This window comes from Arvicanthis niloticus, chromosome X, assembly GCF_011762505.2.
Source record: "Arvicanthis niloticus isolate mArvNil1 chromosome X, mArvNil1.pat.X, whole genome shotgun sequence".
NCBI classification, from domain to species: domain Eukaryota; kingdom Metazoa; phylum Chordata; class Mammalia; order Rodentia; family Muridae; genus Arvicanthis; species Arvicanthis niloticus.
The window spans coordinates 6332475-6343004 of NC_047679.1; the positions used below are offsets into that span (position 1 = coordinate 6332475).

A 10530-nucleotide genomic window follows, 5' to 3' on the forward strand; every position below is an offset into this window, starting at 1 on the left:
AGATACAAGGTTAACTGTGGCCTCATATAATGGATTAGGTCATGTTCTTTCTGTTTCAACTTTGTGAAATAGTTTGAGGAGTCCTAATATTAGCTCTTTTGAAGATCTTGTAGAATTCTGCATTTAAACCATCTGGCCCTGAGCTTTTTTTTTCTGTTTTCTTTTTTTTTTCTTTTTTGAACGTAAGGTTGCTAATGACTGTTTCTACTTCCTTAGGGGTTATGAGACTGTTTAGATAATTTACCTGATCTTGATTTAACATTGGTACGTGGTATCTGTCTAGAAAATCATACACTTAGTTTAGATAATTTTTGTCAAGTATATATTTTTGTAGTAAGACCTGATGATTTTTTAAATTTCCTCAGTTTTTGTTGTTATGTCTCCCTTTTCATTTCCGATTTTGTTAATTTGGATACTGTCCCTGTGCTCTTTAGTTAGTTTGGCTAAGGGTTTATCTATCTTGTTGACTTTCTTAAAGAGCCAGCCATTGGTTTTGTTGATTTTTTTGTTGTTTATAATTGATTGATTTCAGTTCTGAGTTTGACTATTTCCTGCCATCTATTCTTCTTGGTGTGTTTGCTTCTTTCTGTTCTAGAGCTTTCAGGTGTGCTGTGAAGTTGTTAGTATAGGATCTCTCCAATTTCTTTATGAAGGTACTTAGTGCTATGAATTTTCCTCTTAACACTGCTTTCATTGTGTCCCATAAGTTTAGGAATGTTGTGTTTTCACTGAATTCTAGAAAGTCTTTAAATTTCTTTATTTTTTCTCTGTCTGAGTTATCATTGAATAGAAAGTTGTTCGGTTTCCATGCGTATGTTGGCTTTCTGTTATTTCTGTTGTTTTTGAAGTCTAAGTCTGTGGTGATCTGATAGAATGCAAGGAGTTATTTTATTGGATATTAGAATGGCTACTCCACCTTGTTTCTTGGGACAGTTTGCTTGGAAAACTTTATTCTTGTTTTTCACTCTGAGCCAGTGTCTATCTTTGTTGCTGAGTGGTGTCTATCTTTGTGTTTCTTGTATGCAGCAGAATGATGGATCCTGTTTATAAACTTACTATGCTAGCCTGTGTTTTTTTTTCTATTGGTGAATTGAGTCTATTGATGTTGAGAGATATTAATGACCAATGATTGTTAATTTCTGTTATTTTGTTGTTTATGGTGGTACTGTGTATGTGTGATTCTCTTCTTTAGGGTTTGTTGTGAGATGATTAATTGTTTGTGTTTTCTTGGGTGTAGTTACCCTCCTTGTATTGAAGTTTTCCTTCTGGTATCCTCTGTAAGGCTGGATTAGTAGAAAGATATTAAAGTTTGGTTTTCTCGTGGAATATCTTGGTTTCTCCATCTATGATGATTGAGAATATTTCTGGGTATAGTAGTCTGGGCTGGTGTCTGTGGTCTCTTAGGGTCTGCAAGACATCTGTCCAGGATCTTCTGGCTTTTAGAATCTCTGTTGAGAATTCTGGTGTAACTCTGATAGATCTGCCTTTATCTGTTACTTGGCCTTTCCCCCTTACAGCTTTTAATATTCTTTCTTTGTTCTGTATCTTTAGTGTTTTGATTATTATGTGGCAGGAGGATTTTCTTTTCTGGTCTAATCTATTTGATGTTCTGTATGTTTTTTGTATGTTTGTGATCATCTCTTTCTTTAGGTTAAAGAAGTTTTCTTCTATGATTTTGTTGAAGATGTTTTCTGGCCATTTGAACTGGGAATCTTCGCCTTCTTTTATTACTATTCTTCTTGGGTTTGGTCTTTATATTGTGTCCCAAATTTCCTGGATGTTTTGGGTTACAAACTTTTTACACTTGACATTTTCTTTGACCGATGTATCAATATCTTCTATGGTATTTTTTTATACCCGGGCTTCTCTCTTCCATCTCTTGTATTTTTGTTGGTGATGCTTGCTTTTGTAGTTCCTGTTCTCTTTCCTAGGTTTTCCATCTTCAGGATTGTATACATTTTTTTATTTCTTTATTGTTTCTATTTCCATTTTTAGGTCTTGGACCATTTTGTTCATTTCCTTCACCTATTTGTATTTTTCTGTATTTTTTTTTCAAGGCAGGGTTTCTCTGTGTAGCCCTAGCTGTCCTGGAACTCACTCTGCAGACCAGGCTAGCCTTTTCTGTATTTCTTTAAAGGATTTATTTGTTTCCTCTTTAAGGGTGTCTATCTATTTGACTGTATTTTCCTGTATTTCTTTAGGGGTATTATTTATACCCTCTTTAAAGGCCTCTTACCTTCATGAGATGAGATTTAAGGTCAGAACCTTACTCTTCGGGTGTGTTAAAGTATCTAGGGCTTGCTGTAGTAGGAAAGCTGACTTCTTATGGTACCAAATTGCACTGGCTTCTGTTGGTTGTGTTCTTGCACTTGCCTTTTGGCATCTGGTTGTCTCTGGTGTTAACTGGCCTTGGTGTCCTTAATTGGAGCAGGCCTTCCCAGAGGCAAGTGGAACTGTGTGTTTCTGGTTAGAGCAGGCCTCTTGTGCCTCTTGTTAGAGTAGGACTCCTGGGAGACAGGCAGAGCTATTGGGTCGGGAGAACCTGCCAATCTGCCTGAAGTGCAAGTGGAGCTAAGGACTGGGAAGGAGATTGGGCTCAGGCAGGGCGGGACAGATGCCATGTATGCTGGATTCTGTGGGTTCCCAGCTGGTGTCGGTACTGGTCCAGGAATCTCACCTTCATCCCTGGTTAGAGCAGTCCTCCCAGAACACAGGCAGGGCTGTAGGGTGGGGGAGTGGGCATGCCAATCTGCCACAGGTGCAAGTGGAGGTGCAGACTGGAAGGACGATGAGCATCTTTTATTATTATTATTTACTTACTCACCTATTCTATGTATATGAGTGCTCTGTCTTTATGTACACCAGAAGACTGCATCAGATCACAGATGGATATGAGCCACCATGTGGTTGCTGGAAATTAAATTCAGGTCCTCTGGAAGAGCAGTCAAGTGCTTTTAACCACTGACTCATCTTTCCAGCCCTCAAGATATATTGTATTCACACGAACAAAAACTGCCAAAGAATAAAGATATTTTTAAAAGACTAAAAGAAGAAATGAAAGAGGGGAATATATCATTTATCTTACAGAAATAAAAAGGATTATAGAAATATGATAAACAACACTATTAACAAATTAGAGAAACTGAATGAAATCTAAAAAGACACAAACTCAAAACTCACTCAGGGGAAAAAAATAGGAATATACCTATAACACATAAAAAGACTGGAGTTGTAAAAAAAACAAAAAAAAAAAACAAAAAAAAAAAAAAAAAAAAAAAAACATCTGAGATTAGCCCATAATGGATAGACATGTTATCTTAGTGCTAGGGTGGCAAGGAAAAGGGCTATGTGTTTGAGATCAGCGAGGGCTACTAGCAAATTCCAATAGAACTTGTGCTATATAGTGAGACTGTGCCTCAACATACACACCCACAAGATCTTAAGTCGTCTCTCAAAGTATTTTACACAGAGATATGCATTTATACACTCACTCTTTGATCTATTTATGTTTGAATAGGGTTTGTCTGCTCATGGCTGTTACATCCATGCAATCTTCGGATGCCTTGTACTTTCTGTTAACTTAGTAACTGAACTCTGCACACGGCCATGAGCTTCGTTACGTTTGAGTTGAGAGCCTTCACTCTCACAGAAGTACTCTCTTACTCTTACATAAGTAATCTATATGGTATTTCATAGGATAAATCTACTCAAAAATATTCCAGTTCCTTAAAATACTTATTCCAGAACATCGTGGATACCAGCATTATTTTTTCATGTTTATTATAGTTTTTACCTGCAACATCTGAGTGTTTATGCTTACAAAAATATGTATGGTTTTGTTTCTGATTTTAATGTGCAAAACCTATAAAGTATTCTGTCATGGTGTTTTATGCTTCTCATAATGTTGTTCTTTTAAAATGTAAATAAACATGTTCAATGAAGTTTTAAATTATTTCTTCCAGAATCATATTTTGGGGATCTTGATTTAGGAGGATTTTAGATATTAGGGACTTTTGGTGCCTGAGAATTTCATAATTGGGAATTACAATGTTCAGGATTTGTCTTTTAGTACCATGGCCCTTTATACATGACCCTTTTATGATGTGGGCTTTCCAACATCTGAGCCAAGCCTTGGCCTAGCCCATGCTTTTTGTAGGGAAGCCAGACCTAGCCCCCACTATTGCATTCCTATTTTTCCCTGAGACTTTTTTAGTTCGAAATTCAGTGTCCACTGGGTATGATCCTTTGATGAACTCAGTTCCCCTTACCTAGGCACCAACATCATGAAAGTTTAATTTGAACAACTTACTTTGAGATTGTGTTTGTTTCTTTTCATTTGAACAGGAACTGAAATGGATGTGAGAAAGAAAATTAGCTTTAAAGCCCACTTTTATAGGCATCAGCTAAAGAAAGCAGCCTCTCCATTGCAAAAAAATGTCCTCAGTCTCTTTGTTTCTGAGATCAGTGTTGCCTTTCATCATTGCCTTGCTCCAGCACAGCCTCAGTCCCTAGTCTCCCAAAGGAGAATTTCCTACAAGTTCCTCATAGAGGACAGTAAAACTGTCTCCATGTTCTAGACATAAAAGATGACTTAAGTGGGTGCCATTCCCCACTCACTCCTCAACATTTATCCTGCCTATTGGTTCAGGAAGGACAAGAATTCATGACTCAGGACATTTCAGATTCTAAACTAGCTGCATTGTGTATTCCTGTCAGTCAAAAGTCAGATCTCAGCCATCCAACCATGCTGATGTACACTTGTAATTCCAGCATATGGTAGGCTAAGGTAGGAAGATCACAAATGAGAGGCTAGTCTGGGCCATATAATGGGACCTTGTTTCAGAAAACAGTCTGGGACTGGAGAGATGGCTTAGTGGTTAAGAGCCCCAGCTCTTCTTCCAAGAGACTCAAGTTCAGTTCCCAGCACCCACATCAGATGGCTCATAAATACTTGTAACTTCAGTTCTAAGGGTTCTGAGACCCTCTGATACTCTCACACATGACATTCACAGACACACACACACACACACACACACAGAGACACAGACACAGACACACACACACACACCTAAAACAGTCTGATATTAAAATGACCGTAACAGGACTAGGGGTGGGTCAAATAAGGAGATCAATGCCAGCCTCCACTACACTGTCTTGAACACCAAAACCAAACGAGAGACCATAGTATTAGGTGATATTGTTATTTGTGTATATAAATAAGATTTTGGTGGGTTCTGAAGTTATATTTCAAAGGGTTGCTGAGGACCTTAGATGAGATCCTGATATGTATTAAATAGAAGTAAAGCTGATGAGGTGAAACCTAAGTCATAGGGTTGCAGGAGGTTTAGAGTCGTATTTATGAGAGTCCAGAAAATTTCAGGTTTGAATGTAGGAAAAAAAGTAATGTCACGCTTAATCTTATGCATTTTCAGTCCTTAAGTCTATTTCATTGCTATTTTAACATTCTTATTTGAAAATACTTCTCTGTAGAAGGACTACTGGGGATTGAAATTGTAGCGCAGTGGTAGGATGCTTGCTGAGTGAGTACCCATGAGACCTTAGGCTCAATTTCTTTTTTTTTCTTTTTTTCTTTTTTTTTCTTTTCTTTTTTTCTTTCTTTCTTTCCTTTCTTTCTTTCTTTCTTTCTTTCTTTCTTTCTTTTTTTCTTTTTTTTGGTTTTTCAAGACAGGGTTTGGTTTCTCTGTGTAGCCCTGGCTGTCCTGGAACTCACTTCCAGGCTGGCCTCGAATTCAGAAATCTGCCTGCCTCTGCCTCCTAAGTGCTGGGATTAAAGGTGGTGGAAGGTGTGTGCCACCACTGCCGGTTAGGTTCAATTTCTGAAAGAAAAAAAAAAAAAGCTGTCTCTATACAAATAGTCTTCGCAGCAAATGTTAATTGTTCTAAAATTCTTACTCACTGCTAACAAGAGACTTTAAGTAGACTCCATTGTTATTCTGTTCCCCACCCCCTACTTTTATTTGTCTTTCTATCCCTCCTCAATGCCAGAAAATGTAAATCTTCAGAAGTCAAGTTAGGAGGATTTCTAATTGAAGACCTGTCTGGCCTACATAGTGAGGCTACAGAGGTGACTCCAGAGTTAAAGCACTGGCTGTTCTTGCAGAGGACACTAGCACCATTTTCAGCACCCAATGGCTAACAAGCTCCATTAACTCCAATTCCAGGGGATCCAATGGCCTCTTCTGGCCTTTATGGATACCAGGCATGCACATGGTGCACAGACAGACATGTAGACAAAACATCCATTATCATAAAATAAGATGAAAAAAATAATTATAAGAACTATATCTTAGAAGATAAGGGAATAGCCCATTTGCCCAGTCTTTGATCTAATTGAAAAACATCACATGAAGCTGGGTGGTGGTGGTGTATGCCTTTAATCCCAGCACTCAGGAGGCAAAGGCAGGTAGATCTGAGTTCAAGGCCAGCCTGGCCTATAGAGTGAGTCCCAGAATAGAGAAACCCTGTCTCAAAAAGGAAGGAAGGGAGGAAGGAAGGAAGGAAGGAAGGAAGGAGCGAGCAAACATCAGTTAGAAAAGTTGCATTATCCAAATTTTGCATGCAAGTACATTCACCATGCACATGCAGTATCCATAGAGGCCAGAGAAAACAACAGATCCCCCCTGGAACTGTAATTATAGATAGCTGCCACATTGGGAACTGAACCAGGGTACTCTTCAGCTACAACAACTGCTCGTAACCACTGAGTCATTTCTCCAACTCCTGTAGCCCCTTTTATATTCTCAAGACCATTGCCCAAAAGCATTTCTGGAGACCCAGCCCTTCTGGTAATGAAGTCAGAGCCTGCTTGTGCAACCCTGACCTTTATCTATTTCCACAGAGGATGACAGAATGGCAGCACTCCATTCTCCCCTTAATCAAAGTACTATTTGTGCTTGGTCCCACTTTAGCCAGTAGTACTTACTTCTACTCATATCCAAGACTACTCTTGCCCTCCTCAAATTCTTTTTTGTCCTTAAGTACAGTTCTTGCATCACCAAGGTAGTTTGGCCAAACCACTCCATGTGCGTGGCTTAATGGAGTGTCATGGTTGTTTTAGCAGCTTCTTCACTCTCAAATATCTCAGCAGCCCCAGCGTGTTATAAGACACCCAACACACCCCATGATTGTGCAGTCAGGCATCTGCCTGTTTTCTTTCCTGAGAAAACTGCTTTCCAGCTCACATCCACCAGCTACCATATTTAGGAACCTAAATATGTTCCTCCAACAGGTTTTTAAGGCAGTTGCTCTACTAAAAAATTCTAGACTCTACCTCCACTTTGGTTTAGGGTGTTATCATCACTGCAGAAGGAAAGGAAAGCTTTTAGAATTGAAATGAAAAGAAAGTAAACTGCTATCCTAATTCCACATTTAGATGCATTTCTCCTTGCCCAGAATGGGGATGTGTGTGGAGAGGGGCTGGAAAAATTACAGGAGACACACAACCTAGACAGTCACTGATAGGCACACTTTATTCCAAATACAGCGCTTTGTGATTTCTCAGACCTAGGTTGCCAAAGCCATCAAGCTTTTGCTGGGTGATTGTGGTGCACGCCTTTAATTCTAGCACTCAGGAGGCGGAGGCAAGCAGACCACCAAGTTCGAGACCAAACTAGTCTACAGAGAGACTGCAGAGAGTCTACAGAGAGTCTACAGAGAGACTGCCAGGACAGCCAGTACTACACGGAGAAACGCTGTTTCAAAAAACAAAATTCCAAAACCAAAACCAACCAAACAACAAACACCAAAAACAAAAAACACAATAACTAAGCAAAACAACAACAAAAAGCCAAAGACCAAAAAAAAACAAAAACAAAAGCAAACAACAACAAAAAAAAACGACAACACACACACAGAGGTAGTTTTTCTCCTTTTTTTTTTTCCTTTTAAGATCTGGTTATCTAAGCTGGGTGAAAATACATACTATAAAAAAAGAAAAGAAAATGCATACTAAAACCTAAAGGTCAGGAAATGTAATCAAATTTCATCTACAGCCATGTAACGCGGCTGTTCGGAAACTACAGCTCTCTATAAGGGATTATAACTGACAAGGTACTGTAACGTGGTCTCATGGTGTAATGGTTAGCACTCTGGACTTTGAATCCAGCAATCCGAGTTCGAATCTCGGTGAGACCTCTTATAATGATTGTTTTGAGTACAATTAGTGGTGATGTGGTTTACAGCTTTTAAAGGACTGATAAGAACTCTTTTTTTTTTAAAATAAGAGACTGATTTCATTTTTATTTTATTTATGTTTATGTCTGTGTGTCTGCATATGCGTTTGTCTGTGAAAGTGGTCACGTGTGCTTATGGTAGCCAATAGGGGCGCTGCATCCTCGGTGCTGGGTCCTGAACCCTAGCCCTACAAAAGGGTGATAAATAGGTTCTCTTAACTGATGAGCCATCTCTCCAGCATACAAGATTTCATTGTGAAGTACTGGTTTGCCTGGAAATCACAGAAATTCTCCTGCCTCTGCCTCCTGAGTGCTGGCATTAAAGGTATATACACCCACACCCGGCCAGTTTGCACATCCTCTTCCATCAAAAATCTTTTGAATGTAAAAAAAAAAAAAAATTGTCTCTAAATGACTCTTTATAACTCTACATGGTTATGATCCTTGCAGTTTTGATTTTATTTTTTGTTACTCTTAGGTATGTGTATGTACATGCTGTGTGAGGGAGAGGGTATGTGGGCATGAGTGAATTTTTCTGTAGAGCCCAGAGGTGTGTGGGATCCCCCTGGAGCCTGAGGTGAACTTGAAAAACCTGATGTGAATGCTGGAAATCAAACTCAGGTCATCTGGAAGAGCGATACAAGCTCTTCACCAGTGAGCCAACTCTCTAGTCCCCTTTTTGAACATGTTTAAATCGACCTGTAAGAGTTTTTGTTATTGAGTTGATTTATAGTTTTACCACCTTTCCGTAGGCTACTTTCTTACGGAACTTGGCAACGTAGTCCAAAGTGGTTTAAAACTGGGCATCTTCTGACTCATCCTCCTTCACTGGGATTACAGGTCTAAGCCACTACACTCAGTTTTACCTTTCAGCACCAAGAATGTTTTATTTCATTCTAAGCATTCACGAACCCAACCCACCGCAAAGTTCCTAAATAGCAAATTGAGAGCAAACGTTTAAAGTAAGACATTCCCAATGACTTGCCCACAGGAAAGGACATTAGCAAAGAGACTGCCCACGATCAGGAGACGTGTAAAGTGTGAACCTATAAAATGTGAAAAGGAGGTTCAAGTATCCACTAGGATAGCAGGTTGGGAGCACGGAGCACAGGGGCACTGGCCTCACTGATTTGGAGGAACCTAAAAGCAGCTGCCCCATATTGAACGAGCACAATAACAATGCCCATTAGGAAGAGGTTCTTGTTTATGAGGGGGAAGCAACGTATTTAATACAGGACAGCTCAAGACAAGCAAGTGGGATTGCAGAGAATGACCAAGCCTTGATTGCCCTGAAAAGGCGCTGGCCCCGCCCCAGGGTCATTTGCATACATGCCTGGGCGTACCCTTTCCTAGGTTCTCTTGGTCTCCACCTAAAGAAAATTTGAACCTTCTGTGTTCTTGGAAATTTTTTCTTTTTTCATTTTTTTCTATGACTACATCTAATGTTGAATTATCCTTTTTTTTTTTTTTTTTTTTTTTTTTTTTTTTAAGACAGGGTATCATTGTGTAGCCCTCGCTGCCCTGGAACTTGCTATTTAGACCAGGCTGGCCTCGAACTCACAGAAATCCACCTGCCTCTGCTACCCACGCCCCAACCCCAGTGTCAGGATTAAAGTCATGCCACACCATACCAGGGTAATTATATCTTTGAGGAGAAATTTTAAATCTTGATATAGCCTAATTTATCTATTTTTACTTTGGTTGCTTTTGCATTTAATATCATATCAAATGCTTTTGCATTTAATATTATATGTAAGAAATCTTTGCCATATCCGATGTCACAAAGATTTTACTATTTGTTCTACTCCAGAATTTTGTGGTTTTAGATCATACACTTAGGTGTTCTATTCATTTTTCAGTTAAGTTTCAAATATGATAATGTAAAGAATCCATTCTTCGAACATAGATATCCAGTTTTTCTATCATCATTAATTGAATGATTCTTTCCCTAGTGAGTGGCCATTGCACTCTTCCTTTTTTATGATTTATTTTTATTTATGTGTCTGTGTGAATATATGCCAACTTGTGTACAGAAACAGAGGTTAGAAGTGGGCGTTGGATCCCCTGGAGTTGGAGCTACAGGCTGCTGAGTTGCCTATCGTTGGTGCTGGGAACCAAACTTAGGTTCTCTGGAAAAGTAACAAGCTCACTATATATCTATGAATGGCCTTGAATTTCTTCTGATCTTCTGGCCTCCATCTCCTAAATACCGGGATTACAGGCAAGCACCACCAACCACATCCTGTTTATGTTCTGCTGGGAATCAAACAATGGCTTGTATTTCCTATGAAAGCACTCTACTTACTGAAGTACACCTAGCCCTGGTCCTTGCACCATT

At 39.2% G+C, this 10530-nt stretch overlaps 1 non-coding gene across 1 annotated transcript; it reads left to right on the forward strand.

Moving 5' to 3' along the window:
* Positions 1-8082: 8082 nt before the first annotated feature.
* Trnaq-uug (transfer RNA glutamine (anticodon UUG)) lies at positions 8083-8154 on the forward strand. The gene has a single exon. It is a non-coding gene; the product is annotated as a tRNA-Gln (tRNA).
* Positions 8155-10530: the final 2376 nt, after the last annotated feature.